At 40.7% G+C, this 24690-nt stretch overlaps 1 protein-coding gene across 3 annotated transcripts in view; it reads right to left on the bottom strand.

Annotated features, from left to right (window-relative positions):
* COMMD10 (COMM domain containing 10) overlaps positions 1 to 24690 on the bottom strand; it is a 197503-nt gene that overhangs the window by 46749 nt on the left and 126064 nt on the right. The gene's annotated exons all lie outside the window — the stretch shown is intronic.

Genomic DNA, 24690 nt, shown 5'->3' on the forward strand with positions numbered 1-24690 from the left:
GGGGGGAAGACAGGTGGTGGTGATGGTGGTGGGCACTTGAGGGGAAGAGCACTGGGTGTTGTATGGAAAACAATTTGACAATAAAATATTATGGAAAAAAAAATAAAATAAAAAATAAAAAATGTTTTTTAAATTAAAAAGACTTTTTTTTTTTAACATTTTTATTTATTGTTTTTGAGAGACAGAGAGAGAAAGAGCACAAGCAGGGGAGGGGCAGAGAGAGAGAGCAGGAGACACAGAATACCAAGCAGTCTCCAGGCTCTGAGCTGTCAGCATAGAGTCCAATGCGGGGCTTGAGCCCATGAATGGTGAGATCATGACCTGAGCCAAAGTCAGGCGCTTAACCAACTGAGCCCCCCAGGCGCCCCAACATGAGGCCTATTTAAGCCCAAGTAACCTGATTATAATTCCATGGTCATACTGGAAGAGACGGGTCAATTTTAGCCAAAATGTATGCCCATATAAAACATGCAGCATCATAGCATGTATTATATTCATCCATTCATTCAACAAATATTTATTTATGATGCACCAGGCACTATTCTAGGTGCTCAGACGAGAAAAGTTTATAAAACTAAAGTTCCCTGTTCTAGTGAACAATGAATTCCAAGGAGGCTAACAGCCAAGAACCAAATAAGTAAAATATACAGGTTATCTAATAAAACATATAGCTTCTCTGACACTATGGGGTATGAGGTATGCTAAAAATATGGTGGAGGTGCCTGGGCGGTTCAGTCAGCTAAGGGTCCAACGCTTGATTTCGACTCAGTTATTCATGGTCTCACAATTTATGAGTTTGAGCGCCGCACAGGGCTCTGCCGGATTATCTGTGTCCCCTTCTCTCTGCCCTACCCCTGCCCCCGCACATGCTCTCTCCAGAAGTAAACAAACATCAAAAAAATTGAAAATGTGATGAATTACTATCTTCCTAAGGTAGACAGGGAAGGCCTCACTGGTAAGGTGACACTTGAGGGAAGACCTGACACAGAAGCGGAGGGATGCACCGTGAGCTCATCTGTGAGTCAAGCATCGAAGACAAAGAAACCAGCAAGTACTAAAGTCTCTGAGGAGAAGGTGTACATGGTGTCTTTAGGAAACAACAAGCAGGGGCGCCTGGGGGGCTCAGTTGGTTAAGTCCATGATCTCACCCTTCCCGAGTTTGAGCCTTGCATCGCGGCTGTTTCAGATCCTGTGTCTCCCTCTCTGTCTCTGCCCCTATCCTGCCCATGCTCTGGCTCTCTTTTTCAAAAATAAACATTAAAAAGTTTTTTTCAAGAAACAACAAGGAGACATTATGACTGGGACACAGTAACCAAGAAGGAAACTATTAGATTCGGGAAGGGACGCAGCAGTGGGACACATTTATATAAGGCCACTGTTAGGATTCTGGCTATCGTCAGATGGAAAGCCATTTGTAGGGAGAGGGATTTGTAGAGAAAGCCAAAATTCAGAGTATTTTGGGTTTTTAGAGTTCGAAAAGAATCCTCAGTGGGGCGCCTAGTGGCTCAGTCTGTTAAGCCGCCAGCTCTTGGTTTCTGCTCAAGTCATGATGTAGTGGTTTTGCGAATTCAAGCCCCATATCCGGCAGCGCGGACAGTGTGGAGCCTACTTGGGATTCTCTCTCTCTTCCCTTTCTCTCTGCTCCTCCCCAACTCACACTGTCTCTGTTTCTCTCAAATACATAAATTAAAAAAAAAAAAAACTTAAAAGAATCCTGGGCAACTAGGAAACAGAGGTTTCGCATTAACACAAAAATAGGACGATGGAGTGACATTAACAAGTCTGAAGGGTCAGGATCCCTAACTGACTGGAAGGAAGGAGGTGAGAGGTCACACTTTCCCTGGCACTGTGGGTGGGAAGATGGGTCTGAATCAAAATCTTCTGAGGAAGCGAGTCTGACGAGTCTGACGGTGGAGGCAGGAGTAACCAGGGATGGCGCAGGCAGGAGCCAGGCTAACGCAGTGAATCCCTCAAAGAATCACTCCCGGGGAAAGGGAAACACAGAGAATGTCATCTGGACAGCTCTGCTTACTAACAGACACTCTTAATGCATTTGAAGGACTGCCTGTTCTAAAAACAAACAAAGGAATGGATAGCACTGAAAAGAAAACAATTTCAGTTCTGCGATCATCATTAAAATAGGGGCATCAAAGGAGGGAAATACTTCACATAGGAATTCTCATGGTAGCAATAATCTAAAGCATGTGGCCTTGAAGATGGGTAAAACTGTTCCTTTCATAGAGCAATAGGGGCGAATAGAGAATGACATGGACTGCTTATGCAAACATGGTTCAAATGAAGTAAAAAAAAAAAAAATCAGCGTTCAGTGGACAAACTGTTGAAGTGTCCAGTAACGGTGCATTCAAATAGGGCAATCTGGCTGGAACTGTACTCATCTGTAAATAATTTAAACACAGATCGAGTTATGAACTGGCTAAAAAATAGTATGAGTTCTAAAAACACACCCAGTAGGATACTTTCATCTCAAAGGTTAAAGAGGGCAGAGTTTAAAAGGGTCTCAGGGTCCCTTCTGTGCAGGGATAGAAGTTTATACCTTATAAAGGGCTGGCCGGAGCACAGGGAGGGGCTGATGAGGAGCGGGGGTGGGGGGGGGTGCTGGGGGGAAGGGGAAAAGGCAGCAGCTCTACTAACCACCCAGAAAAGAGTCCGAGTCACAGCAGTCTGTGTGAGCTCGGAGACTTTTCATCTTGCCAGCAAACCCTCACCCTGTCTATCCCCTACCCATGAACTTCAACCTTGAAGGTACTACTTGTAAGGGGACACAGAAGTCCATCACTTGTGCGATATGATCTCAGATTTGTGCTTTTTATACATATTTCACCCTTTATTTTTTCCAGATGTGAAATGGGCCAGAATCTACTCATTTGCTTTTTTTCTTGTTAACACGACAAAGAACACGGACACAATTAAGAGGGCGGAGTGTGGGCTAATAATAAGCTCATCATTTAAAAATACAGATGAAATGGAGAGAGTAAGTACTTCTTAATTCCTCTGAGGAGTCTCTGTGGTCCTTCAGGATTCAGAACTATAAACAGTGTAATTCCCTTTGGCTGCTAATCGTGGGACTGCTCCGCACTGGTCAGACGTACGGTGCCATTTTGAATCGGCCGTCTTCTCAGACAGCTGTGAGGCCGTCACATACACGTCTCAGGTGTGCGACTCTCCTATCACACTCCCGAGGCGAGAGTCACTGGCTCTCAGCTCCATCTCTTCATCTCTTGTCATTTTATTGGAGACGTACCATCAGAGGTTTTGCATGTCAGAATTCTCTTCACATGCGTTCACATTTCATAGATATTATGGCTGCACGTACACATTTCTAGACTCAAAACCAGTCTTGTATATTAGGGTGTCTGGGTGGCTCAGTTGGTTAAGTGTCTGAATTCGGCCCAGGTCATGAGCTCGCGGTTCCTGGGTTCAAGCCCCATGTTAGGCTCCTTGCTGACAGCTCCCAAGGAGCTTTGGATTCTGTGTCTCCCTCTCTCTCTCTCTCTCTTTCTTCCCCCACTCACACTGTGTCTCTCAAAAATAAATATTACAAAAACAAAACAAAACAAAAACCAGTTTCATATAGAGCCACAATAACCTTTTCTCCATTGTGCCTTAGAATTTAGGGTTGTTGATGCGTTTAACGGTTTGATTCCTGTTCTTTTGTTGGTAACCTATTTTTTTTTTCCTTCTTGGGAATCTCTTAGGATTTTCTTTTTTATCTTTGGCAGACTGAAAGTCCAGAAGTATGTATTTATATGGGAATACGCTAATTCATTTATTCTGCTTGATACTTGTTTAGCACTTCTATCTGAAAATTAATAGCTATCTTCAGGTCTTGTGATTTTTTCCTTATTATTCCCTTAATTTCCTCTCTGTAGTGCATATACATTATTTGTGCCCATCCATTATCTTTGAATGGCCTTCTGTGTCTTATTTCACACATTATGTTATTAAAAAGTAAAAATACTATACAGTAGGTTAAACAGTGATAGACTGTAAAGCAGAAAGTCCCTGGCATGTGTGAGGAACAGTAAGAGGGTTAATGTGACTGCAAGGAACTGAGTGAGGAAGAGAGAAGCATGGAAAATAAGATCAGAGATGAAACCTTGAGCGGACCATATCATCTAGGATTTTGTAGGCTAAAATAGAGACTTCTCAGTTTGAGTGAAGGGCAAGTCTCCTCAGGGTAAAAAGTATGGTGGAGTCACACATTCCCAGGGGCGCCTGGGTGGCTCAGTTGGGTAACTGTCCCACTTCTGCTCAAGTCATGATCCCACGGTTTGTGAGTTCAAGCCCCGCGTCAAGCTCTGTGCTCAGAGCCTGGAACCTGCTTCAGATTCTGTGTGTGTCTCTCTCTCTGCCCCTCACCTGCTCATGCTGTCTCTTAAAAAATAAAATAAATGTTTTTTAAAAAATCGCACATTTCCTGAGACACCTGGGTCACTTAGTCAGTTAAGGATCCAATTCTTAATTTCATCTCAGGTCATGATCTCAGAGTTCATGGGATTGAGCCCCACTTTGGGCTCTGCACTGACAGCATGGAGCCTCCTTGGGATTCTCTCTTTCTCTCTCTCTCTCTCTTTCTGCCCCTCCCATGTGCATACTCTCTTTCTCCAAAGAAACACAAAAAAACTTCAAACAAATGGCACATTTCCTCTTTCATTAGTAGTATTATTAAAACAGATTTAATGTTCCAGTTACAGAAATTATATGATTTATATTTACCTTATCTCTATCATAAACCCAGAACTTTTGAAAAAGAACTATACCACACCATGCCTTTATTCTAAATCGAGGGATGCAAAAAAAAAAAAATTTTGTATGCAAGATTTGCAAGTGGAATTCCTCTTAGAAAACATTTCATTCAATCATATAAGTAAGTAATCATCATCTCTGATGAGTTTTTTATTAAATGGCTAAATTATTACTGAGCAAAATTCAGTTGGTTACATTTATTTTTTTAAAAATGCAATAAATACATACTGCATTTCTTTCAAAGTCAACACTGTTGTTAAATCTCCCATCTCCTAATTTGTACCAATACTATCAGTTCCTACTGGGAAGAGCGGGACTAACAGTAGGCTTTTTGGTTAAGAGTAAATGGCAGCAAAGCAAACGGGTCGGAATATAATATCACTGCTGTTTCAAAGCAATTTTCTTAGTTATAATCCAAGTAAATTTAATAAACCTAAAGGCAATCTGGTTCTACCATGTTACAATCTCCTGTTTTGAACAAAGTCATATTATTTGGAAATCAATAAGCCTCATGTTGCATGCAAACAAGGTCTAAAAATAGTAACGCATCAGAGCGCCAACAGGATGCTGCATCCTTGAACTTTTTTAGGCCAATATGAAAGGCTATTTCCTGGAAGAAATGATGCTTCTAAGCAAGACATTTCTTACCATACGATTTCCAAAATGGCTTGTAACCGCCATAATAAAGCATTTATCAGGAAATTGTCAGCCTGACTGTCCACAGCGTTGGTGGCACAGAAAACTGCTCAAACTTTCTCAAGCATGTCATAATTAAGGACAGAACATTTTCATGATTAATAGGCTAAAAGGCAGGAGTTTTCAATGACTCTAGACTGCGAAACGTTCACATCTTTGATGATTGTCCTGACCACTTTGAACTGGTTTAGTGCAATTTAAAAATGTTTCCCTGAATGTTACATGTGTTAACAGTTAGAAACCAGGCTAAATTCCCGTGAAGTTTTGTTTAACGAACCTCAAGGTTTTGTGCGGAGAACCTCATAAGCAAGGGCTCTCTACGCTGTAACAGTTTAGTGGTGTATTTCAACATTAATCTAACAGTTGTTTAAAAAATATTTTTTAATGTGTAGGCTCTCCAGGAGTTCATAGCGAAGCAAGCAGTATCAATTCTACTTAAGGTGTAAAAATCCACTTCGACTGGCGACAGTGGAAAACCCCACCTGATATCCCTTATATGGGACAAATTCCCAGGAAATGGGCCCAACAAAGCACAGGACCAAGACTGTGATGGAGACTTAAGCTCTGACGAAGTACCCCTGGGTCACACTTAAAGCAGTAATCATATGTGTCACTTTCAAATACGGATGTGTCTAATGCCTTCCCTTGTTTGGACTAACCATTTGGAGGACCCCAAACTGCTTTGAAGCCCTGGCATTTGGCTGTCCAAGTTTCTGTTCTTGGCTTTGCTTCAAACTTAGAGTAGTTCAAGGAACCCGCTAGCAACATATTGCATCAACAAGTTGATTTCTGAAAAATAAATGTCTTCCACTGAAGAGATCAGTGTTCCGAACTACTGTCTCTTTAATTAAAGGAAAGGGAACAGTAAAGCTCACTTCCAATGTCACTCAGAATTTGTACTGTTTAAATCATGGCTTTCAACCACAACTGCTATACTAACCTAACTTTCCACTGAAGGCTCATCGTGTTATTTGCCTATTTGTAGTAGTTAACTACACAACTGTCACAATATTTGTTAAAGTTGACAACAAATATTTTAACTTTATTTTTTTAATTTTTTAAATATTTCTTGTTTTTGAGAGAGAGACAGGGAATGAGCAGGGGAGGGGCAGAATCCGAAGCAGGTTCTGAGCTGTCAGCACAGAGCCCGATGTGGGACTTGAACTCACAGTGGGATCATGACCTGACCAGAAGTCAGACGCTAACTGACTGAGCCACCAAGGTGCCCCTATAACAAATATTTTTTAAAAATAAACCTCTATTTCACCCCATCCAAACTCTTCCATCCACCCTTCAACTGTGTCACATAAAAACGAACACAGGTGAAACCAGGCAGAGAAGAGATGGAGAGAGGGTCTGTCAAGGGGCATCCTTTACTGGACTCAGTAAGGGGAAGGCATAATTGCACATGAAGGAGACACATTAACTAAGAGAAAGGAAGTGATTACAGGTAAACGCAAAATGCAAAAAACCACGGGAGAGGAAATGGAAGAGGTAACACGGGCAAAGGTGGATAAATAGAAAGAAATATGGGAAGAGAAAGGAGAACTCAGGAGGCCAAAGAGAAAACAGAATGGAGATTTAAAAAAGGAAGTATATTTGAGGTAAACTTGGACAAAGAGATCAAGTTCTGATTAGGCTGAACGAACTTGTCCTGTGCCGCAATTATAAAATCACTTGAATTTTCAAATGCTAATGAAAATGTTTGTTTTTTTTAATGTTTCCTTGAATCTCCTCTTTTATGTTTATAAAATAATGCTCTGGACAAAAATTAGGGCCACTGCCTGAAGTGCCAGTGACATCCAAAAAGGGCTACTAAGGGGAAAAAAGAAAAAAAAAAGTCACATTTTTAAATTATGATAAATACCACACCATGAATACAGAAAAGTGCAGCTGTGGCCACTACCTTCTGTAACACGTAACGTCCTAGATGTAATTTCAGTGCTTCTAACACCTCCACACTCCAGTCAGAAGAAGGCCCAAACCAGACTGTCTCAATTTGCACTTGAAACACGTATGAGGTGGGGGCTAGTTAACAAAAACAAAACCTTCAAATTTCAATCTGTTGAACTGGAGAATTTCTTGTATTATTCATGGCCAGGAAATATCACCCACAGAAGTGAAAACTTAGATACGCTGATTAAGATAATGACTATGAAGAAAACAAAATACTAAAATATGTAAAATACTAAAATATAAGACTTTGTATTTTCCAGACAGTGTTTGTCTGCAAATATCCTGGTGTTTAGGCACTTACCTAACATAATGGCCAAAAATAAACTGGCTGATATTAAAAAGCTCTACCACCAAAAACTGCAGGTGAATAATTAGTGAGTTGTTAACTAGATTAATGACTGTATTTCATGTCAATGACATGCAGCCAAAATGAAGGCACTAATACCTACCGCCAATAGCCTGTGGCATCAGCTTGACCTTATTTTAGAATTCCTGAGAGGCTCTAAGAGTTGGCAAAACCATTTTAAGAGCATTTACTTTAGATATGAACCACTCCAAGCTACCAGCTTATGAAATGGGAGAAAATATTTGCGAAATCATTTATGTGATAAGGCATTAATATCCAAAATATATAAAAGGAAGATTTCCAGCTCAACAGTAAAAAACTAAACATTATTTATTTATTTTAATTTTTAAATGTTATTTATTTATTTTTTATTTGAAAGGCAGAGAGAGACAGTGCAAGCAGAGAGAGAGGGAGACACAGAATCGGAAGCAGGCTCCAGGCTCTGAACTAGCTGTCAGTACAGAGCCCGACGCAGGGCTGGAACCCATGAACCATGAGATGACGGCCTGAGCCGAAGTCGGACGCTTAACTGACTGAGCCACCCAGGCGCCCTTAAACATTTTTTAAAATAGGCAAAGGAATTGAAAAGTTATCCAGAGAAGACACACAAAGGGCCCACAGGCATGAAAAGGTGCTTGTCACTAGTCATCAGGGAAATGCAAACCCAAACCACAGTAAGATGCTACCTTACACCTGCTAGGATGGCTAGATTTTTGTCATCAAAAAAACCAACAGATATTAAGTGTTGGTGAGGATGTGGAAAAACTGGAACCCTTGTACCCCAGTAGTGGGAATGTGAAATGATGCAACTTCTATGGCAAACAGTATGGATGTTCCTCAAAAAAAAAAAGAAAAGAAAAGAAATATCATATTGCACTCTGGGTATTTGCCCAGAAGAACTGAAATCAGGATCTTGAAGAGGTATTTGCACTAACGTTCACTGCAGCAGTATTCACAAAAGCCAAGATGTCAGAGCAACCTCAAATGCCCATTAACAGAAGAACGGATAAAGAAAATGTGGTATATGTGGCCTGGACTGGAATATTTTTCAGCCTTACCAAAGGGGAGGGGGGAGGGAGAGGATATCCTCCCAAATACAATGACATGGATGAACTCTGAACACATTATGCTGAGTGAGATGAGCCAGTCACAGAAGAACAGATGCTGCATGATTCCTCTTAGGTGAGGTCTCTACAACAGGTACATGGGAGCAGAGAGAAAGCTGCTGAACAATATGCATCAAGTTTTAGTTGTGCAAGGTGATTAAGTTCTAAAGACCTGCTCTACAGCACTGTGCCTGTCTGCAGTTACCAATCTTGTATTAGAACTTAAAATTTGGTGAGAGTAGACCTCATGTTGGTTGTTCTTCCAACAACAACAACAACAACAAAAATCTCCTGAACCATTACCATTTGGCCAGCAATGGAGAAAAAGAACATAAAAACAGAAGGTAGCGAGGCTGCCTGGCCACATGGCCTAGGACCTTACACAAAGCCGAGCAGATGATTGTCCTCTTCGAAGCTCCCTTTCCAATAAAGCCTTGCGAATACCTGGACTGTAGAAAAATAAACTATATTTAGAATACAATGAAGACCTACTTACTGAAATGAAAAACTAAACAAAGCTTCAGGATATCCCAGGAAAAGGAAGAATCCTGGATAAAACGTAATAAAGTTTATATTCAATGGACGGAGCCATTAAACAGGAGTAAAAGATTCTTGAATTTATTGACTGTCTCATGTATGAAGTGATCATATATCTAATTGGTGTTTAGGTTGAGCCAAACCATATTTTAAATAAACATTTTTTAAGTGACTTTTTAAGTAATCAAAAGTCTCAAATAACCCGGGCCGTGTTACTTCAGGGCACCACACAGAATTTTACAAGCTACAAATATATCTTCTCACTTGCCAAGCGCCTGTGCCTGTATTCTGTTGCACAAGGCTACGCTAGAGTGCGCACTGTTGGATTCCGTTCTCCAGCTGTTTCATGTATGGACGGTCCGTCTCCCCAGTTAGATGATCAACTTCTTTAGAGCAAAACCACCCTGCCTTCTCCTTTCTGTATCTGTTAGCAGCCACCACGGTGCTGGCCCCAGGACACGCCGTAGCTGCCTGCTGAAGCGAACAGCACCCCTAATCATTGTCATTTCTGTTCTCTGAAGAACAGCTGAATAGATTTAATGCTGTGGTGCTGTCAGCTTCTATACTTCACCCTGCTTCTGTGACCGCCGTGCGAGAAGAAGGCAAATTCAATCTTTACATTTATTCAATCAATGCTGCTCCTGCCAGGACTATCAACAACAATGACAATCAGAGCCCATTCAAGTGGTGAGTTTTATCACACCAGAGTACCTTGTCACCTAGAGATTGAACCCAAAATATCTATACCAGACTCAGTCATTATTACCCTGCACCTGGCCCCAAACAAATGAGCAGTCTTAAATATACATTTCACTGCCTATATCTTTCACTGCCTATATCTTTCATTCTATAAGTGGGAATTACAAAACAGTAAAATGGGAAATAAAAACTAATTATTTTTAAAGTAGATAAATCCTAAGTGTTCTCTAGGTACTGACATCTTTATGACCAAATGTGATGGTAATATGAACTGCAATGTCTAGGGCAGATATTTATTTTACACTATTTTATAAAGAAATAAAGTAATCAGGGTTCCTGGGGGGCTCAGCCAGTGAAACATCCGACTCTGGATTTTGACTCAGTCATGATCTCACCAGATCGTGAGTTCGGGCCCTGTGCTGATAGAGCGGACCCTGCTTGAGATTCTCTCTCTCTCTCCTCCTCCCTTTCTGCCCCTCCCTTGCACGCTCGTACATTTTCCCTCTCTCTCCCTCTCCCTCTCTCTCTTCCCCTCAAAATAAATTTTAAAAAACTTAAAAAAAGAGAGAGAGAGAGAGAGAGATAAAATAATTGACCATAATCCTATCATAAGCTGGGAATCAAAATAAAAAAAATACAATTCTCATAGTAAATTAATCTTCCAAATAGAAGGCCATGTTTCAATGCTTATTTACTTACGGTGAAGAAATTTTTCGTTGCCAGTGCAGAAAGATTAAAGGGAACTACAAAGTAGTTTAAGTCTGTTTATAATCAGGGTTAAACTAGAACATGAAACTAACAAGGAGAGGGGCGGTGGTCCCAAAAGGTCCCATTTTAATAAGCTCGAAAGGAAAAGGATCAGAATCCAGGCTTAATTGTCATTTACAATCCTACAATTCATGACAAATTTATGCAGCCATGAAAACACTAATTTAAAGCCAGAGCAGGATTATATCATCGCTTCAGATTTAATTGAAATTTTGAAGGAAAAAAGCCCCTGTAGCCTATTTATGGTTCTCTGACAAACCTATTTTATTATACCTTTTTAATCTCTAATTCTCTTACTTAAAATAAGAAATGACCATATATGAACATGATATGTGTGTTATTTCCTTACGTTAATTGCTTTACCTAAAGTGATTTAAATTAAAATTAAAATCTAGTTTGTGTCATGCAAAATCAACAATAATGAAAAAAATTGTATTTTATTTTTCCAATTTTAAAACTCTGGCCTAGAATATAAATGATGTTAGTATCAAAATGATGGTTTGGGGGCTCAACTATGCTGTATTTTATTTCTCCTAACCCACTCTTCAAAGATGAATGGATATTAATTTGATACTGAATCAATTTTTCTTAAGCACTACTAACTGCTTTTCTTGAAGCTAGATCATTCTGAAAATTTCCTGTTAGACCTATGAGTGCAAACATATGGTATCTGTCCTTCTCTGCCTGACTTATTTCGCTTAGCATGACACCTCTCACAACATAGCATTTTATATACTGTTAAGTGAAACTGAAATACAGTCTAAGTTTATTTTGGGAGTGTTTGCTGTATAATTGGATTTAATGAAATGTTTAGAGGTGCAGTAGGCATGACTTTGAGTAGATAATGAAAGAAAATGCAAAATACTTATTGATTTATGATGCGGTTTCATCTTAGCTTGCACAAAGCATGCAGTATTTAATACATAGTAGCAGAATATTTACTATTAAAAAAATAAAATAAAAAAATAAAGATGAATGGAAAGTGTATTTTTAAAGCAAGCCACTACAATGACTATTATCTATTTAGCTGAAAAAACTCCTATCTGTACCCAATTCCCCTGGCAAAATTGATGTTTCTTTTCTAATTTAAGGAAAGCAGGAACAGGGCCAAAATGAACACCTAGGAGTCATGGTGACAGTGACTGTATTCATATTTATCACCACAATGAAAAACAACCCACCCTTCTAATCCTTGATTCCTATAAAAGATGTTAAGCTCTACTGAAACATAAGCATATGAGCATTATTCTGATGACATTTTATTCCCTCTCTTGCCTTGCTGACATTTATAACATGAACTAGTTCAGCTGAAATTACCATAGTGAAAAAGTGGCTGCACCGTGATAAGTGATTTTACCTAGACATGCTGTCTGGTTCCCACTGGTCTACACACACTGACATCCCCGGTGAGAGAGACTAATTCCTTCTACTTGTCTTTTTCATGATAAAAAGGCATCGATAGTGACTTTTTTTAAATTCCTTGCTTCTAAACAGAGAAACTGAAAAGCTGTGAATGCTTGGTATCATCAATCAAGTCAGAAAACTAAGCCCTGTAATAACTCAAGCCAAAAGAAAAAAAAAAAAACAAAAACCCAACAACCCTGAAGCCAATACCTTGGGAAAGGAAGATAAGAGGAATGAAATCACCTAAGTGGGTGGTCTTAGGACTTGGCCGTGTTCCCTGTTCCCTGGCAGGAAACAGCGGACTGGCATTGGGAGGCATCTGAGGCAGGACACAGATGCGGAATTTCAAGGACAGTACTATTCTAGATTAAATAATCAGCAAGTGCAAATGGAATAAAAAGTCTCTGCAGGTAGCACCACATTAGAGATGTAAAATCAAGGAGCCTTTCAAAGATACAGTGAAAGACAGAAAAAGCAAAGTGGAAGAGGTCCTCAAAGGAACTGATGGAAAAGGCGGAGGAGGGGTAATCGTGACCAATTTACCACAAAACTATTAGAATTACTGGTGGGAATAATACTGTCTGCTCTGAGAAACCCAAGCCTTGTTGGATTGAAAATGCAAAGTTCCATCAAGGAGGAAGCTGGCTAGGAAAGAGAAAAGAATTTCTGTATGTGGCCTGAATCTAGTATGTAAGTAAGGATTCTTATTTTTTAAGTTTATTTATTTTCAGAGAGAGAGAGCACAAGTGGGGTAGGGTCAGAGAGAAGTAGAGACAGAGTTCCAAGCAGGCTCTGCAACATCAGTGCAGAGCCCGATGGGGGGTTTGAACTCACAAACTGTGAAACCATGACCTGAGCCTAAAGCAAGAATAGCAACGTTTAACTGAACGCACCACCCAGATGTCCCAGGATTCATTTAAAAAAAATTTTAATGTTTATTTATTTTTGAAAGACAAAGACAGACAGAGTACAGGTCAGGGAGGAACAGAGTGAGACACACACAGAATCTGAAGCCGGCTTCGGGCTCTGAGCTGTCAGCACAGAGCCCAACATGGGGCTTGAACTCCCGAGCCCTGAGGTCATGACCTGAGCCAAAGTCAGACGTTTAACTGACTGAGCCACCTAGACGCCCCTCCAGGATTCATTTTAAATCACCAACTCTGACTGATGCCAAGAAGAGCGAACCTATCATACTGACAGAAATGGGTGCTCCGTAGCCTCCTTGTGAAGCAGAAAAGCCAAAGAATGAGAGTCAGAGCAAGCAGAAGAGGCACATTCCCCAACACCGTGGGCCTTGAACACAGAAATAATGTGAATTTGTGCAAAATCAAAGTAAAGTTAGACAAAGGCTGACAATGAGTGTTTAAGGTCTTAAACCGTCAAGATCAGCAACTTGCCTATATGATAAATTCCTAATACTATATGAGGGGGTATAACAAACCATAACTGCAATTTTGGTCAATCAATATGGAATTTCACTGCAGCTGGTTTCACGCTGGGACCCAGGGGTCCTGGAGGTCTGTGGTGGGATGGCATGGGAGACCAGGAATATCACGAGTGGGCATACGGCCTGACCCGCACGGGAGCGGAAGCCTCGCAGCCCCTGGCAGGAGGTGAGGACGTGCAGGGAAAAAGGGCTAGAGCTGGACCGATAGACAAAAGTGGGTTTCAGGGAAGGACACTGTGAGACACAGAATCCAAGCACAGCGGCATTTATTAAAGTGAACGCAATGCCATTTTGGAAGCTCCAAAAGACATCAACAGACAGCATCTTAATGAGAAAGAGCCCCCCAGGGCATGCACTACAGAGGTGGTGACAGGGTCTACCCTCCTGCGAATCCCTGACAAGAGCAGGGGATTATGCGGAGCCTGTGTGCAGGAGTGAAACTGCCCTGACGGCTACCAGAATAAACTGGGGTACCCTTTACAGGGAGGTGATAGGTAGGACACGAACCAAGGTCACGGGGCTTTGACCATTAATGTGCATGCATGTGACCCCCCCAGAGTGGCGTGCCTTGAGCCTCCGAGAATGCTCGATTCTGACAGACGTCATTAAGGGAGAGGGAATCATTCTGCAGAGAGTGGAGGTCAGGGTAGGAGTACACGCCCTACTCTTTAGAGGCTCTCGAACGGTGCCGTTGGTGGGGGACGGTGGTACTTTTCTTAACCACGACGATAAAAACCACAACTGATGATATCTGCCTACTGCCAGCTGCCGTGGAAAACACTTTATTATGCCTTACCTCTCTGAAGCCTTGCAAAAATGTTAGGAGGAAGGGGCTATGATTTAGCCTCGCTTGGTTAACAAGGGAAGTGAGCTTAGAATTTGTCCGAGGCTCCGTGGAAGGTAAGGGGTGGTAGGAGCTTAGGGATGCTTTGGCCAGAGCTGTGCTCCAGAAGCATATTCTGTTTGGCAGCCTGACTGAGAGTCCACAGAATGGAACCCTGAGAGGATCAGGACCCAAGGTGAGAAGAAGCGACAGGGCCATGGCCATGAAGCAGGACCCCAGGCTCCCTGCGGAGGCTACCCAGGCAGAGTTCAAGTATTCTGAGTAGGGCTGTGTGGTACTGAAAGTGTTTCTCCAATATGCTGGAATTCTCCAGGTGTTCCATCCATACCGAGGAGTCACTGCTCCTCAGGATAAGGGCAGGATAAGAAGATGAACTTCCTCCAACTCAAGTGGCTTGGAGTGAGGCTAAGAAAGGAAGTCGGCTGGGGTGCCTGGGTGGATCAGTCGGTTGAGCGTCCGGCTTCGGCTCAGGTCATGATCTCACGGTTTGTGGGTTCGAGCCCCGCGTCAGGCTCTGTGCTGACAGCTCAGAGCCTGGAGTCTGCTTCGGATTCTGTGTCTCCTTCTCTCTCTGATCCTCCCCTGCTCGCACTGGTCTCTCTCTGTCTCTCAAAAATAAATAAAAAAATATTAAAAAAAAAAAAGAAATGAAGGCGGCTGAGGTTGTCAGGCTGACCTCCAGTTTCCAACTTAAGGAACTCAGCAGTCCTCAGTTCACGAGTGGGAATGTGGGTCCCACAACCTGAATCCTCCCCACAACCTAACTACGTGATTATGCCCAACTGTCTGTGCTCCGCTTCTGACCTGACCACCACTTCACTTCTAAAAAGTCAAAGCTGGAAAATGTTTACCACTTGGATTATAGAACTCTCCGTATGCACTCCATAGGAAATGGATTACATAAATTCCTCAAAATAAGCAATAAATGGTAAGCCTACATGACAGGAAATGTCACAAATGAGAAGACTGAATACAAAACGGTCGTGCTATTTTATGTACGATCATTGAAAAATGATAAATCTTTAAGCAGGACATAATTTCAGTTGATAACTAGTCTGGAACACTGGCACTTAACTTTTTAAGACACATTTACAGTCTAATGTTGCATACTGAATGCTATATCTAATAGAGGCAAAATAAATTTATGGCCACATTTAAAATGCAAGATTAGATAAAATCAATTACATTTTACAGATTCCTCTTCTCCCTCCTACAGACTCTCTAGCTTAAGCTGAATTCCTTGTCCATAAAAAACCCTCTAACTTTCATCCAAGCGGTTGGTAAAAAGTGAATGCTTACTATGGACCAGACAGTGTGTTTAGGATGTCTTAACCTCATGAAATTTAGAAAGCTGTAATAACAGGTTAAAAGGAAAGTAACAATGAACTGGGATGGACATGGTGTTCTGGCACACCTTTCTCTTTAAAAAAAATTTTTTTTTAACATTTATTCATTTTTTGAGAGACAGAGAGACATAGTGTGAGCAGGGGAAGGGCAGAAAGAGAGTAAGACACAGAATCAAGGCAGGCTCCAGGCTCTGAACTGTCAGTACAGAGCCTGATGTGGGGGTCGAACTTATGAACCACGAGATCATAACCTGAGCCGATGTTGGCCACTTAACCGACTGAGCCACCCAAGGCACCCCCTTGGCATACCTTTCTAAGGATGTCTATTTACGTTAAGAAAAGGTATCGTAAGCCACAGAGAAGAGTCTGGTGTTATACTTAGGACAAGGGAGAGTTACTGGAAGGTGTTTTAGGCAGGGAGTGAGGTTATCCAAATAACGTTCTAGGAAGATCAACTTTTAACCATGTAACAATGGACTAGAGAGGAAAGAGGATTGGGAAAGTCAAAGAACAATGATACTTTGGAACAGGTGGCTATAGATATAAGAGAGGAAAAGTGGATTCAAGATATAATTTGAAGAGTGAAGCAATGGGCTAAGAGGTGAATGAGGGGAATGCAAGAAAGGAACTGAGGACGGAGTCCTAAGTTTTTCCCTTGCGTAAACTTAGGGTAATAGTGCGCCAAATGATAAAACTCTTCAAAACAAACATCCAAGTCCCAGTGTACTCAACGGGCCTTTTAGAAAAAGAGCTATGGTTTAGGACAGGACTACTTAAAGAAAGGAGGGAGGGAGGGAGGGAAGGAAAGAGGGAGAGACACCAGGAATCCATGCCATTATCTGGGGCGTTCTGATATCCCAACCTGACAACACAACACTAGGTGGGGAATTACACAACGTGCCCAGGCTCACTCTTGTTATTATCTACCCATCTCCAGACCTATTTCCATTTAGAAGATAATTTGCATAAAACAATCATGCTCTATAATTAAAATGAAATTAAAATTAGTTCCAGCTTGGAATGAATTTCTTCTACAGTTTTTCGAAAAAAACCACAACCACATACTTACTGATGTTTCATTCCAAGCAAACTTTTAAAATATATATTTTGCAGCTTATGGATACTCGGATAACTCAAGAAACAAAAGACGCAGTATGTGCCAATCAAATCTAGATATACAGAGTAAGAAAACTATAATTTTGAGGTGGGACGGTTCCTAGAAAAAGACATGAAAGCTTCTTTTTTTTCTTTAAGTTTTGGGGTGTCTGGGTGACTCAGTCGGTGAAGCGTCCAACTTCAGGTCAGGTCATGATCTCATGGTTGGTGGGTTCAAGCCCTGCGTCAGGCTCTGTGCTGATGGCTCAGAGCCTGGAGCCTGCTTCGGATTCTGTGTCTCCATCTCTCTCTGTCTCTGCCCCTCACCCTCTCATGCTCTGTCTCTCTCTGTCTCAAAAATAAAACATTAAAAAATATTTAAGTTTATTTATTTATTTTTGAAAGAGACAAAGACAGTGTGAATGGGGGAGGGGCAGAGAGAGAGAGGGAGAGTGAGAATCTCAAGCAGGCAGTGTGATGTCAGCACAGGGCCCCAACAAGGGACTCAAACTCATGAAACCATGAGATTGTGACCTGAGCCGAGACCAGACCTAGAGTCACACGCTCAACTGACCAAGCCACCAGGTGCCCCAGGACACGAAAGCTTCTTAAAAGTCACATCACTCTGTTCTCTGAGGAGTGAATAGACTCAGGTAGAACAGAACAGCTGGGGAAGCAAGGTTCAAGAACTAGTGCTGATACTGCCCACTAGGTTTAAACCACGTGAAGTATTTTACCTGGTGGTGCTTCCGTTTTTTCATCAATTAAGTAGATTGTGGTACTAATCATTTGTTCTCCGTCCAGCTGTAAAACTCACTAACTTCAAGGAACTATATTAAAATAATAATAGAGGTGATGTGTTGGAAAAGTGGGAGAAACAAAAGTCCCCGTTCCTCTTAAAGAAAACACTCCCACACAAAGGACAATAACATGACATTACTGTTCACTGATTCTACCTGGGAACAGTCAATAAACTCTGAGTGCATAAATTCATAGTTACAATGCTAGTCACTACAGAAAACCTAAAACTGGGTTCGTTCACAAGAGAACAAAGTGTTCAACAGCACAGCAGGACTAAACATTTTCCTTTGAGAATAAAAATATTTGCCTTGCCTTTTAATTCTAAGTTCTCCAATAACCACCAAGTCCAATGCCAAACTATTTTCCAACCAAACGCCTAGAAATCTGACAGTGATGAAGAATGAATAGTGACTTGAGCTGTATTATTAAATGCACATACACACAAATTTACAGAAGCTGAGGAGAGCCTGTTGGCTAAAATAGAAATGTGCTATCCGTTAAAAAAAAAAAAAGTATAAACTATCAACATGAAAATGGAAGAGCTGAGGTATAACTTAATATCTAAAAACTTCACTTAAACTTTATTGAATGTTTAGAGGGTTTTTTTTTTTTTTTTTGATATGCACTATTAAAATCAACAGGGATAATTAAGTTCACGTTCTGGTCATGACTGACATGGCCACACAAATTGCCAGAGACAACAGTGGTAGATTAACACAAACAAACTACATAGAGACACTGCCGCCACTCTTACTCAACAATGTACAGGTAGTTTTGGAATGTGAAACACAGTAAGAGAGAAAAATGGAAAGCAAACACATTTGAAAACAAGTCAAGTGTTTGTATTCTCAGACAACAAGGCCCTGTATGTAGAAAACTCTGAGAAATTCACCCCCTCCAAAAACTACTCGAACTCAGAAACGCACTGAGGAAGTCACAGGTAACAAGGCCCATGTAAATTGTATCTCTAAGTACAACCAACAATTCAAGAGTGAAACAGAAAAGAACTTCCAAGAAAATAAAATCCTTAGCAATAAATTTAGCAACAAAAGCATAACATCTATTCACTGAAAGCTACCAAGCTGATCTTTAGGCAAAGAATGTAAAGTAGGCAAAATAATTTTGAGAAAGAAAGGAAGGTAGAAGGAATTATATAATCCAATTTCAAAACCCTGCTATAAAGCTACAGCAATCAAGACAAGGTGGTACTGGTCTAAAGAAGGACATTTAAATCAATGCAGCACAACAGAGAGTCCAGAAATAAACCCTTCCATTCATGACAAACTGATTTGAGACAAAGGTACCATCAGGGAATTACATGAAAGAAAGAACAGACCATACAGCTACTTAACTGTCCTAACACCCCTTGTTGAAAGACTATCTTTTCCTCCATAAAACTATAAAACTTCAAGACGAAAATATAGGGAAAAAAACCCACTTTTTTAGAGTTTTTTTATTTTGAGAGAAAGAGAGTACAAGCAGGGAAGGGGGCAGAGAGAGGGAGAAAGACAATCCCAAACACGCTCCGTCTTGTCCCCGATGCAGGGCTTGAACTCATGAATCGTGAGATCATGACCTGAACTGACATTAAGAGCCTGGGTGGCTCAGTTGGTTGAGTCTGACTCCGGATTACTGCGCAGGTCATTATCCCAGGGTTGTGGGATGGAGTCCCGAGTTGGGCTCCGGGCTGAGTGTGGAGCCTATTTAGGATTCTTGCTCTTTCTCCCTCTGTTCCTGTCCCCCGTCCCCTGCTCATGCTCTCGCTCTCTCTCTAAAATAAAAATATAAATAAATAAATAAATAAATAAATACATAGATGGATAAATAAATAAATGTTGAACAAATGGCATTCAGACAAAGTATGAATAACCATACTCATCATTTCTTGCTTCACATATTATTGTGTTGTGAAAACTTTTTTCCTGGTATATAAATTTACTTATTTTATATTTGTCATTACTGAATAAGTAGAAATACACTAACATTTCCAAAGTAGTTCTTAGATTTCACTTTTTCATGCTTTCTCTTCTTTTTTTTTTATTTCCTCTAAAGAAAAAAAATTTTAATATAGAATATATCTGACTCCTGGAAAGGCATGCAATGTATAATTTACACGTGGACAGCAAAAATACAGTGAAAGATGTCAACTTGAAAGAATTAACAAACACGGAAAAGTAAAACTAAAATAACACAAAAATACTATTAAATATTTTATATAGTCTACTTAAGAGCAGTCGGCAAACATCAATCAACTAAAATAACCATAATATTTTTAAAAAGCCTACATGTTTTTTTCTTTTGAATTCTAGTTTCTTTTGTGAACAAAGAGGCCAAATGAATAACTGAGGTAATTTCTTGTAAGGTTATCTTTCCATCCAATCTCATGTTCCTGAACAGAATGTTAAATCTGCTCTTTAACACTGTGTCAATTTATGATTACAAGGAGATTCTATTCTACTTTTAAAACCTCATTCTCATTTAACTAGATGAGTCAGTGAGTCAATGTAAAACCCTTTGGAATATAAGAGTTTGATAGTCTAACGGATACAGAAACCATAATTGTTAGCCAAAATAATTCTAACCCGTATTACAAGTTTCCATGTTTTCACCAAGAGAGACTTCAGGATAAGTGGATTTCCAAATTAAACTTTAATTAAAATTTAATTCCAACAGCCAAAACCTACTTTCCTTAAGATCCACATAAACTGTCTTACTATTTATTCTTTTCAACTTCGGGAACATTTTCATGAAAATAGAGTAACAGGCTTAAATTGAGCTCAATTATCCCTAGACAGTAAGACATCACAATTTCTTCTTGATTGGACTCTCCTCCCAACTCCGTCACACCCCAGGGATTAGTCACAAGTTTTCCTCCCTCGATCCCATATCTATTTTGAATAGCAATGCTGGCTAGTGCACTGGGCATCCCCACACCCATTTTCTCACCAAAGGACATACATGTATCAAGGGACTCAATACATCTTCTCGTAAACCTGTGCAGGTTTATTTCTGGTTTTGTTTCCTGGTTGAACTGTCTGTCCTCCCATCTATCTATTTATCTAGTTATTGTTCCACTGGGAAGAAAAAAATCTCGGAAAATCTTAAAGGACTCCAAAACTCGACCCCTACTTCCTTCTTGACTTGCAATCCATTTAAGCCAACAACAGTGGCTGAAACAAATATAACGTCCAAAACAGCTGGGAGAACCACTTCAAACAGAGCTTACTAAATTGAAAGTACAAAAAATGGGTTTTTACTTAAGAACAATTTTATAAAACCAGACGCTATCCTCTTTCAAAAAGTGACCATATGCCTTTCGATCTATATGTAGCCTGTGCCATGTATATGTATCTCTATGTAGAGAAATTCAGGCATCGGCATCAATACCTTTTCTTTTCAAAGGTAAACACCGGTAATTAGCATTGTAAATCTCAGAAGTCTTTCTCATCGCATTTCTCAGGGACCTGGGGATCCTGGCTCCTACCAGGTCTCTGGGACCGACTGGGTGTGTGAACACCAGGAACTGTATCACCACGAATATCCTCGGCAGGAAGATGAAGAGATTGGTATTTATTTAGAAGACAGTCTCTCTTTAAAAAAAACAAAACAAGCCCCTTTACATATTCCCACGGGACAAGAAGTATAAGCTCTTATTACTTGTTGCTTAAAAACATGAACAACCAGATGTTACGCAAACTCAAAAACTGAACTGTTCCATTGGTGATTTAGAGGAGTTATGAAATAAATGAGTATACATGAAAATCTGAAATAGCAGATGTGCGTTATAGTATTTTTCAGTGTTAAGATACTGCTTGGGTAACACAGAGGTCAGTGGATCCTTGGCAATGACCCTACTCTTCTTTCTCTTACCAGAGTCCAAGGCCATCAGCTCAGAAATGGTGATCTATACAAACACTTCCCTATCATCCCTTAACATTCCTGAAGTTTATGAATCTACGAGGCCTAACTCTTCCAGGCAAGAACAAGAATGTAATGAAAGAATCACAAGGCTAAGGTAAGTATGGTCAACTCTTGATCACCCACCAGGACATTCTCGAGTGCCTTAGCGTTCCTTTGCTTCCTGGCTGAATGTCCCATAATGCACTTAAGTCTTCAGTCCTAAAGAACCTGAGTGGAGTGGAGTTTTTCTGCAAACCTCAGAATATGGACTTGTTATCTGAGACTGCAATACCTGAAAATGCTCCACAGGTAATTATAGATGACTCTGGATGTGCTGTTAGGTCTTAGTATCTAACCCCTGGCCTTTGAATGAGGTCTCTTTACTGCTTACGAACCAACAAGGGGCACTGGGTGGCTTAGTCGGTTAAGCATTTGACTCTTAATTTCAGATCAGGTCATGATCTCAAGGTTCATGAGATTGAGCCCCACACCGGGCTGTGTGCTGACAGCTCAGGGCCTATTTGGGATTCTCTCTCTGCCTCTCTCTCTGCCCCTTCCCTGCTCACATACTCTCTCTCTCTTGAAATAAATAAGTTTTATATGTGTGTGTGTGTGTGTGTGTGTGTGTGTGTGTGTGTGTGTAAGCAACAACAGCTCCCAAATGTCTCTCACAGGAAGCTTCAGCTGTGATGCCTGGCTGTCAATGTTGGCATAATCTGGGTTCCAGCCACATAGGCAAACAAATCTGACATAAGCTTAAGACCAAAACCTGACAAAGAGAGTATAAATAAGAAAAACTAGAGACCAATTTCATTCCTTAATACAGTTAAGAAAAAAAAAAAAAGCTAAACCATCATCAAATTATTATCAGATCCCTTGCAGTATTAAAAAACAAAATAAGGTACCAGAATTAAGTAGAGCTTATCCAAGAATAAGATACTGGTTGGATGACAGAAAAACAATCAATATAATTCATTATTTCATAAAATAAAAGCCAACAGTATATGATGCAAAATCCTAAGATGGCATGGATAGATGCCAAACAGGACTTAGTAGATTTAGTTGGTAGGTTTTGTTTAGTTTCCTATAGCTGCTGTAGCAAATGGCCACCAACTTGATGGCTGAGGCAACAGACATGTATTCACTCACAAAGTCTGCAAACAGCTGCACTGGGCCCAACCCTTAGCGTCACAGGACTGTGCTCTCTGGGAATCTGCTTCAGTATTTCTTGACATGTGGCCATGTCGCTCCAGTCTCTACCCTAGAGACGCCATCAACTTCTCCCATGTACGTCTGTCAAATCTCCCTCTGCCTCTCAATAGGAATCTGTGATTATGTTTAGAGCCTACCCACATATTCCAGAATACTCTCTCCAACTCAAAATCGTTAACTTCATCAAATATGCAGTGATGCTTTTCTTCATTAGATCATATGTACAAGGTCTAGGGATTAATACCTGGTATTTAGGGGGACCCATTTTTCAACTTACCACACTTTTCCTTTAAAGAAAAAACAACTCATTTCTCCGTATTAGTTTGCTAGAGCCGCCATTCAAAAAGCACAGAATGGGCTGCTTCAACAACAGAAATTCACTTTCACCATTCTGGAGGACATTCAAGACCAGGTGCCAGCAGGTGGGTTTCTCCTGAGGCCTCCCCGTGGCCCGCAGGTCGCCCCCTTCTTGTGTCGTCTTCACACGGCCTCTTTGTGCACATGTGTCCCTGATTTCTCTTCCTCTCCTTAAAAGGACACTAGTGATATTGGACCCCACCCTTACGACCTCAATTAACCTTAATTACCTCCTTAAAGGACTTATCTCCAAATATACTTGCCTTAGGGGCTAGGGCTTCAGCATATGAATTTTGAGGAAAGAATGGGAGTCCATAACACTCTCTAAAGATGGCTCATGTGGGGGAAGAGTCAAAGCCCCAGTCAAGGTTGGTTAAAATGTTCTAATGATAGGGGCGCGTGGGTGGCTCGGCCGGATAAGCTTCCGACTTCAGCTCAGTCGTGATCTCATGGTTCATGAGTTTGAGCCCTGCATGGGGCTCTGTGCTAACAGCTAAGAGCCTGGAGCCTGCTTCAGATTCTGTGTCTCCCTCTCTCTCTGTCCCTCCCCTGCTTGTGCGTCTGCACTCGCTCGCTCTCTCTCTTGCTCTCTCTCCCTCTCAAAAAATGTTTTAATGATAAAAAATTAAAGGCAAGGTGTTTTTGAGCTCTTTATTACTCTACCGCCCAGGACTTGCCCTAAAGGATTCTCTCAGGGTCTATTCCTTTTTCTACCCTGGGAGGGAAACTCCTACAGCCAGTCCAGGTACAGTTCCTAAAGGTCCAAATAAAGACCTGTTAATTAGGTTTACTAAGTTGGGTCAACTTATTTAGAAAGTTGTGTTCTGTTTCTAACAGTACCTGTGTGTACCTGTTTCTAACAGTGTAAGTCTGTAAACAACCCTAAGCTACATAGTAGGGAGTATTTGTAAGGAGTTTACTGCTAAAAGTGGTTGGTTTGGGGTAGTGGAACTGGGGGGAATGTTTTCTCCTTCTTCAAACTGTCTGTATTTTCTAAATCTTCCATAATGGTCATTCATCTATTACCTTCAGAATAAAAAAAACTTTCTCTAAAAAATATATAAAGCACTGTTCATTTTTTAAACTTTTAATGTTTATTTATTTTTGAGAGAGAGACAGAGACCGAGACAGAGCACAAGTAGCAGAGGGGCAGAGAGAGAGAGAGAGAGAGACACACACAGGATGTGAAGCAGGCTCCAGGCTCTGAGTTGTCAGCACAGAGCCCGACGCGGGGCTCGAACCCACCAACTGCAAGATCATGACCCAGGCTGAAGTTGGACACTCAACCAAGTGAGCCACCCATAAATCACTGCTTCTTAATGGCTATTTAATCACTGTTTACTTAAAAGTATCTTTAAAAAGATCTATTAAAACTTATCCCTGCTCAAATATTTGTAAATCATACAATC

This window comes from Suricata suricatta, chromosome 6, assembly GCF_006229205.1.
Source record: "Suricata suricatta isolate VVHF042 chromosome 6, meerkat_22Aug2017_6uvM2_HiC, whole genome shotgun sequence".
Taxonomy (NCBI): domain Eukaryota; kingdom Metazoa; phylum Chordata; class Mammalia; order Carnivora; family Herpestidae; genus Suricata; species Suricata suricatta.